The 8,647-nt window shown below is 41.1% G+C and overlaps 1 protein-coding gene and 1 pseudogene across 3 annotated transcripts in view; one reads left to right on the top strand and one right to left on the bottom strand.

Moving 5' to 3' along the window:
* The first annotated feature begins 443 nt into the window (after nt 1-443).
* Nucleotides 444-8,647, top strand: part of SSX2IP (synovial sarcoma, X breakpoint 2 interacting protein) — a 36,432-nt gene continuing 28,228 nt past the window's right edge. Inside the window, exon 1 of one of the 3 annotated variants that reach the window (XM_014546425.1) lies at nt 444-472. The gene's annotated coding sequence lies outside the window, so the exon portion shown is untranslated. The remainder of the gene's footprint in view (nt 473-8,647) is intronic. The other 2 variants (XM_005874582.2, XM_005874580.2) reach the window with 2 other exon arrangements.
* LOC102246357 lies at nt 4,818-7,441 on the bottom strand (annotated as a pseudogene).

The raw sequence follows: 8,647 nt of genomic DNA, 5'->3' as shown, positions 1-8,647 counted from the left end.
GCTGGCCACCCCCCCATGGGGTGAGGGTCTTCACTGGGGGGCTTGACCAGCCTGCAAACAGCCATCAGCCCCTCATCCAGGCTGGCCAGGCACCCCAATGGGGACCCCCACCCTGAAGGGGGTGTGGCTGCTTCCAGCCTGCCCTGGCCTCCACTCAAGGAGGTGCTGGGGGGAAAAAAAGGAAAGAAAAAAAGGAGAGGCTGGGAGCTTGGGTCCCCGGGGGGCATGGCCAGACTGAAAACGGCCATCAGCCCCTCACCCAGTCTGCATACTCACTCCTGATTGGCTGGTGGATGTAGGGGAGTGGCGGAGTGAAGGTTAATTTGCATGTTTCTCTTTTATTAGTGTAGATTTTTGCAACTGACTTTATTATTTAACCACATTATTATCCTTTGAGGTAAAGACTCTTTTACTGTTTTTTTGCAGATGAGGAAAATGAAATCAGAGATTTCTGTTACGGGCCACTAATCTTGTAAGTGCTGGGAATGGGCTTTGAAACCAGGTGGTCTGACTTTGGATCCTGTGCTTTTAGTCATTACAGCATACTGTTTCTTTTACTGTAGTAATAACTATATAAAGAATTTAATGTAGCTTTCTACTCCCTAAGAGGGTCACTTTCTAATGGCAAATTCTGGCTTAGAGCTTCACTGAAATTGTATCCCTTAGTCCAAAGGGATACACGTGAATTATTTTACCATAATTTGTGTCTTCACACTATTTTGTGCAGTCTTTGTTCAGTTGGGAGATTTGATTTAAATAGGTGATGGTAGGAAATACTGCTTCCTGAGCCTTGCATCCACTGAAGCCACAGCTCATGATGGTTAAGAGAATGGGCTCTGGAGTCTGGGGTGGGGAATATCCCTGGCTCTGCCACTTGCCAGCTCTAGGACTTGGACAAATTACCTAACCTTCTGTCCTCAATTCCTTCTCTGTAAAAAGGAAATAATGTACTATATTGGGTGGTTTTGAGGATTGAACTCCATAATATATGCAGAGCATTTAGAACAGCACCTAGTACGTGGTAAATCAGTCCCCTGTGTCCTAGGTACACTGTGCTTAGTTTTTTACCCATTATCTCATTATGTACCCTCAACCACGCTACAAAGTAGATTGTCTCACTCTGTTTTCTAGGTGAGCAAACTGGCTCAGAGAGACTTGGTCAGGATGTGACCGCAGACTGTCTGACCCAGGCCCGTGAGGCTTGCATTGTTTGCACTGGCCTTTCCAACCACAATCCTCCTCATGGCCACAAGCTTAGCAAGGGGGCAGGTGATTAAGGGAATACCCGATTTTGAGTCTCAACCATCCAGATATATATTAAAATTTAATTTATGAATAATTTGTTTCTGTGGAAAATAGCTATACTATTAAATTATGCCACTCAGATGAAATCATTTAGATTTTAAATTTGTAAAAAGTAGATTTTTCTAGAGGTTGAATTTTTATTGTGTTTCTATTCTGACATGCATGTCTGAATTGGAATTTTATTTAAGGTAGCAGAGGCATTTGTAATGGAATTAAAAACTATATAGTGTCACCTTTGGAACAAAGTTATAGAAGGTGATATTAATTTTTAAAATAATCATAATTTGATTCTTGAAAATAATAACACCTATTAAAGTATGCTGATAACTACAGTCTCAAGTTTTATAACTAAACTAGAGGCCTGGTGCACAAACTCATGCATAGGTGGGGTCCCTTGGGATGGCCTGCGGGGATTGGGCCCCAGCTCGTGCCCCCAGCCTCACAGTACCCCCCCCCCCCCCCCCCCCGGCACCCCTCTGGAGCCATCCCTTCACCTGCTCCATCATTCTGCCTGCAGGGCGATCACTTGGGGCTGGGCCCCCCAGCCACCACCGCTGGTTGCCGTCTGTGGAGCGATTGGCAGGGTGATCAGGCTCCTGCTTGCACCCGCCTTGGCCTGGTGCTGCCCGCCATGTTCCACCTGTTCCACCATCCCACCGCGGTCCCACTCTTGTTGGGGCCCATGGGGACTGGCAGTGCCTCCACTGCCGCCCGCTGCCAGCGTCACGTCGCCGAAGCCCGCCATGTTCTGTGCTGCCCCCTGGTGGTCAGCACACATCATAGCAAGTGGTCAAACTCCTGGTCGAGGGGACAATTTGCATATTAGGCTTTTATTATATGGGAGGATTTATAAGATAGGACTAATGTTTAAAGACCTAGTTTTAATAATTTTATTTTTTAACCCAACCATTTGGTAGCTATAACTTTGTGAGATTTTAGCAGACTTTAGCTATTTGTGAAAAATCCTGTCTAGTACTTAGAAGCCCAGATGGTATAATGTTACCACATTCCTATATAATAAAAAACTGTTATTTTCTGACACTTGAAGTTTGTTTTAGAATTCTGATTTAGGTAGCAATTGCACCTTCTCAAGTTTGAATTTCAAGTAAACTTAAAAAGAACACTTAAAATAGTGTACAATGTGAAGGAAATCTTGCAATCATCGTATTACTTTTCTGCTGAGCTCTTTTTCAGTGCATTGATGTGTTAGGAGAGATTTGGGGGATAAAGAGTAATCTCTATATATAAAAGCCTAAGTGATCAGAACGCCGGAATGACCAGTTGCAATGATGCATACTGACCACTGGGGGCAGATGCTCAACGCAGGAGCTGCCCTCTGGTGGGCAGTGCGCTCCCACAGCCAACCTCCCACAGCCGGCCAACCTCCCCTGGTCCCTCCCTGTAGCCAGCCAACCTCCCACGGTCCCTCCCCGCATCTGGCAGGCCCCAGCTGGCAGCCGGCAGGGAGGAAGGCCCTGGCTGGCAGCCAGAAGGCCCCGATTGGCCCTGATTGCTGGCCAGGTCTAGGGATCCCACCTATGCACAAATTTCATGCACCAGGCCTCTAGTACTTTTTATAAAAGACTCACATCTTTTGCATCCTTTCCATTGCTCTTTTCCTTTATCTGCTTTTGCTTGCTGGAATGAACATGTTAATTTATCATCAGTTATTTACTTGAGTATTCAATTATCATTCCATCTATTAGGATGAGAGGGGAGAATACAGAAATGTGAAATGTGTGGTTCTTAAAGACTACATGGTAGAGCAGGAATGACCTAGTAAATGTATGGCACACTCACTCCAGCCCGTATGCTCCTCTTCCAAACAAATGCTTCTTCAAAGCCCAGCTCACCCACCATCATCCCCTCCATGCAGCCCAGGAAACTCCATTCTCTAGGTCCTCCATCCACTGTTAGAAGCGAGTCACTACATCCACCCACATTCAAGGAGCAGAGAAGCCCAAAGGTATGGATACTGGGAGCAGGAATAATTGAGGACCATCTTAGAGGCTGCCTCTTCCATAATCCTATAAGTGATTGAGGCATATAGAGAACAGAACCCCTGAGTCTTTGGGTACAAGGAAGAGGAAGAACCAGCCAAGGAACTTCTCTGATGGAAAAAAAAAAAAACAACAAAAAAAAAAACACAAGTGTAATTAACCTGAAACACAAATGTTTTTACTAAAGATCTATAAAGTTACTTTGGATGTTGTCTTAATATTTACTCTACTATAGAAGATGGTAAAGAGTTATTCCATCCTCATTAAACTATCTATGTGACTGATCTCATTTCTGGGAATTGTTTCTATGCCTTTTCAAAACAAAGTGTGTATAAATGAGAGAGGCTAGTGTTTGTGGCATAGCAGAGTTTATATGCATGCCTGAATTTTAAATAGTAGATAAGTTCTTTTAAAATTGTATGCTCAGAAATGGAATAATTAAAATAAATTATGGGAACTCAGTCTTTTAAAGAAACTCGATGAAAATCTTTTTTATTACAGTCTACTTTGAAGATAGATAGATTGATAGATTTGAATATACCCTGTTGAAAGGTTGAATAGCAATAAAGTGAAAAGAGCACAGTTTGAAGAATGAGGTGTTTGTCCAGGTTTCACAACCAGTTAGAAATGTGACTTCAGGTAGTGCTTTTGAATTCCCTGATCTCAGGTTTCCTGTCTATTGGATAGATAATTACATATGAAAGAAAATTCTTTGACATGAAAAATGATAAATTTATGAAACTTAGTAACTATTTTCTTTTAGAAAAGCTACAGTTATATTAAGTTTAAATGTCTTACTGCTTCCCAATTTTCTGTCAGGATTCTAACCTAGAAAGTGCTACTAGGTAATTCTTATGTTCTGCAAAATCATTTTTCCCAGAACAAATCAGAGTACCCTTGCTTATTTTACAGCTGGGGTATATGACACTGGTACTTAGGGACCCATAGCAACATAGAGGGAAGCCAGTGTAGTTCTTCAGGAATAGTAAGATAACGTGTGTTTTTTCCTGAAACGATTACAGTTTTATTGCAATTAGATTTTTCTATTATGAAGACTTACTGAAATGTACATTGAGAAATACTTGGGATGAGGAACTTTATTAGATGCCTATATACATGTTATCTACCAGTAAGGAACAAGACTATGTCTCTCTGAATAGGGGAAAGAATTCTTTTATTAAAAAAGAGATCAGTTGCCCACAGGCGTGGCTCAGTGATTGAGTGTCAACCTATGAACCAGGAGGTCACAGTTCGATTCCTGGTCAGGGTACATGCCCAGGTTGCGGGCTCAATCCGCAGTGGTGGGGTGTGCAGGAGGCAGCCAATCAATGATTCTCTATCATCATTGATATTTGTATCTCTCTCTCCCCCTCTCCCTTCCTCTCTTCCTCTTGTACATGGCTTTTTGGGAATGCATAGCTGATCAATAAAAATATATTTAAAAATGAAAAGAAATCTAACACAACACTTAAAAAATAGATCAGTTATTTAATTGGGTTCTTCATAAGAAATCTAGAGCACCGGTTTGTGAGGGAAAAGCCCATTTGTGAGAAGAGGCAGAGGGGAGGTAGCCCTGGAGTTGAGGAACAGCTTTGATTTTGGCAGGATGTACGAGTCCACAGCTTTCTGATTAACCTTGCGCTACTCTATAATCTCGAATATTTTTCTTTCTCTGTGTTGAAGATCTCACCCTCCTGGTGTCTGGCCTTGCAAAGCTTCTCCTTCTCAGTGAGATGTTTGGAGATTTTCACACCACGGATATCAATTTTGGTGGTGGTGGTGGTGAGCACAGATTTCTTGTGTGCTTCACCCTCTGATTAAGGGACAGAGGTCCAGTCACAAGTAGAAGGCCCCTGCTCAGCTGCTTCGGGGGAACCACCCTCTTGCCTCTGTGGTGCCCAGTGAGGATAAGCAGGATGGTCATGGGAGTGGTGCTGGCCTGCAGCTTTCTCACATGCCCACTGAAGGGTTTCTTACCCCGGCTCAGCGGCTTTCGGGGCACATCTTAAAAGGATAATATCTAGGCATTTTTGCAAAATTTGACCACTTGGTTACCACCGTTCTTGTCACCACCAACTGGTTTTGTGACAGTAGCAAGAACTTTCTTCCAATATGGGATTTAGCTGCTAAATACTTCCTCTTGTACATGGCTTTTCGGGAATGCATAGCTGATCAGGACTATCTGCCAATCCCTCTGACCAGGACAGGGTTTCGCATGCAGTGGGGCTTCCCGTTCTTAGGCATCTTGGCCTTGAGGTTGCACTTCTTAACCTTCTTAACCTTGCCACCAGCGTCAGCCTTCTTGGTTCAGGTTTCCTCTCCTTAGTACCTGTCTTCTCAGTCTTTTTTACCACCCTTGCAAGACGGGAGAGAGAGGAGAGAGAGTTCTTACTTATGGAATACTTTATAGGCTTTTATTTGCTTTAATATATTTTAAAATTGTTCCCTAACAATCTTAGATGGATGAAATGATGTTTACAAGGTGTTTAAATTCATTAAGCTTCAATTTTTGTTCATAAAATCCACTTGTGATTTTGACCTACCTTGGACTCTGAGGAGCTTTCCTAACCACTGGTACAGAGAGAGAATTGAGGATTACAGATTGCTTGAACCCAAACAAGATTCATTATTAACATTTTGCCTTTCTTGTATAATGAAACTATAGTAACAATGCTAGCATAACCAAATTTGTTCTTATATGACTTGTCATGGATAATCATGTCCACTGTATAATGGTTTGCAATGACTTAATATATAATAACAGGATATGAAACTTAATTCTGGGTTTAAGTCTCCTGTCTTGTAAAACCTGGTGGTTGGGTAGCTTTTATCACAAGCCTTGTAGTGTATAATTAGTTACATCATTGAGAAGAGGACATAGAAACTTCTGGATTGTGTGAAATCATATACTGTTAGTAAGTTCTTTGTTTTATAGCAGTTTAAAATGGAGTTGTACACCTGCCTATTTTACAGTTGTGGTTTTTGTTCTTAATTAATAAGACAGGCAACAATTCATTGTCTAAACCTGTGGACACTGGAGAGCTAAATTCACAGAGAAAGAGGAAGTGACTTAAATTATAATTTTGAAGAATAGATATGCAGTAGAAACATTTTGGTGTTTGATGATCTTTCCGTATGAGGAGAAAAGACACTTAGGGCACTAGTGTGTCTTATTTTCAAACATCTTGAAAGGAAAAAAAAAAAAGGATTTGGAAAGGTGCCATAGCTGTTTCCTTCTGATCTTGATTGGCTGCCTCCTGCACGCCCCCTGCTGGGGATCAAGCCTGCAACCTGGGCATGTGCTCTGACCAGGAATCAAACCGCAATCTCCTGGCCCGGCCAGGTCAGTATCTTGATGATAACAACTGATATTAATTCCGTGTGGCCCATATGCCAGAGGAAGCTATGAAGTAAGAGCCATAATAATGGCAATTAGGAAACTAGGGCTCGGAGATGTTAAATAACTGACACAAAGCAGAGCTGAGGTACAGTAGATGGGTTTGTTGCCCTTTGGACCCTGTTTTGCTTACAGCTCCTACCTCTGAAAGCCAGAAGTAAAATCATCGTCTGTCTTGATGTAAACTCAACCTTTATCTTGCTCATCCTGTTGTTGAAGGCACCCACTGAAGGGCAGCGAGAGGTACAAAATGAGTAGAAAAATGGTGAAAGGTTGGTGCCAGTCTGGATAACCTTCTGTATGTATATATGTGTGTGAGACATCGTAACATATAATACACACATAACATCATTTGCATTAGTATAAACAGTATGCTGTTATATGACATAGGAATCATCTGTGATTCCTCTTCTGCCCGTATTTTAACCCATCTACAAGTCCTGAAGGTTCTATCTACAGACCACATTCCTAATTTATCCACCTATCTCTGCCTCCAATGTTAGAACTTTAGTGTAACACTGGTCTTGCCTGAACTATTGCTCACTTATAATCTCTCAGAGGGTAGAGTAGCTAGAGTGATCTTTTTTACAGCCTAAAGAGATCGTGTTGCTTTCCTGCCAAATCCACTTCAACAGCATTTTAATTTAGAGAAAGTCCAACTGCCTACTGTCTATCCTTGCTCACTGTGCTTCAAACATACTGACTTGATGTTTTTCATACTTTCCAAGTTCATTGACATCTTGGGTCTTGTACCTACTGTTTCCTCTACCTTGGTTGACACCTTATCATTTAGGTCTCAGTTCAAATGTCAGCATCTCAGTGCAGCCTTCCTTGACTAACCTAGATACCAGCACCCCAATACTTCCTTATGTTATTGTGTTTTGTTTTCTTTATAGTTCTTATCATCCTTTTAGTGTTATGTTAATGGAATTGAAGTGAATCCTTTCCATCTATTTCTGTCCCCACCAGAATGTGAACTTCTTGAGAGCTGTGCCTCCCCTGTGCTTAGAATAGTGTACCTGGCATTTAGTAGCACAATTAAAATTGATTGGATGAATAAAATTTTCATCTCTCTTTAACATTGTATTGTGAATTTTCCCCCCACAGTTTATGTATTCAGAACAGGAGTTGTGAACTCTTGATCCACAGTCTAGAACTGGCCTAAAGACACATTTTATTTGGCTTATTAAAAAGTTGTTGTTGTTTAAGGTACAACTTATAGCAGTCAAATGTACAAATCTTAAATGTACAATTTGATGAATTTCATGAATGTGTATACCTACATAACCACCTTTCAATCAAGGCTCTCTCATATCCTCCCCAGCCACTCTCTCTTTCCACAGGATAATTTGCATAGTTCATCTTTTTAATTGACTTCTATCTTTAAAAATTGGGAGATTTTACAAAAAATTCAGAATTCCAACATCTTAAAAAATGGAAAGATGTAGCAGCAAAGGACCTGCTTTCTCTTTGGCCACAGTTTGTTGTAGCTGAGACGCAGCTCTCCGGTGTTGGCGTGTGCTCTCCAGTGTGCCTCCAATCGTTACCTCTCCTCCTGCTATCCTGACCTTGAATTCAATTTCTAGTTGCCATTTATAGTTTCATTGCATTTTTATGAGGGAGAAATATTTATTTATTCAATTACTTCTGTAAAAAATGCAAACATGAATGGTAAACTAAAAAAGGTTATTTGTTTCTTAGTCTACTTCATTCATATGCATTTCTTGAATTTTATGTACTTGTTAGGCACCCTAATTCTACTTGGTTATGTTTAATGGTTGCACAGTGTCCCACTGCATAAATATATCATGTATATAAACAGTCTCCTGTGGCGCGTATAAGTTATTTCTGTTTTTATGATATTGTAAAAGAACAGTAGATGAATATTTTATACAAATCGTTTTATTAGGATAACATTTTAGAACTGGAATTTCTGATTAAAATA

This window comes from Myotis brandtii, unplaced genomic scaffold (genome assembly GCF_000412655.1).
Source record: "Myotis brandtii unplaced genomic scaffold, ASM41265v1 scaffold446, whole genome shotgun sequence".
NCBI lineage: Eukaryota > Metazoa > Chordata > Mammalia > Chiroptera > Vespertilionidae > Myotis > Myotis brandtii.
The sequence above is the reverse complement of the archived record's forward strand: the minus strand, read 5'-3'. Positions and strand labels throughout refer to the sequence as shown.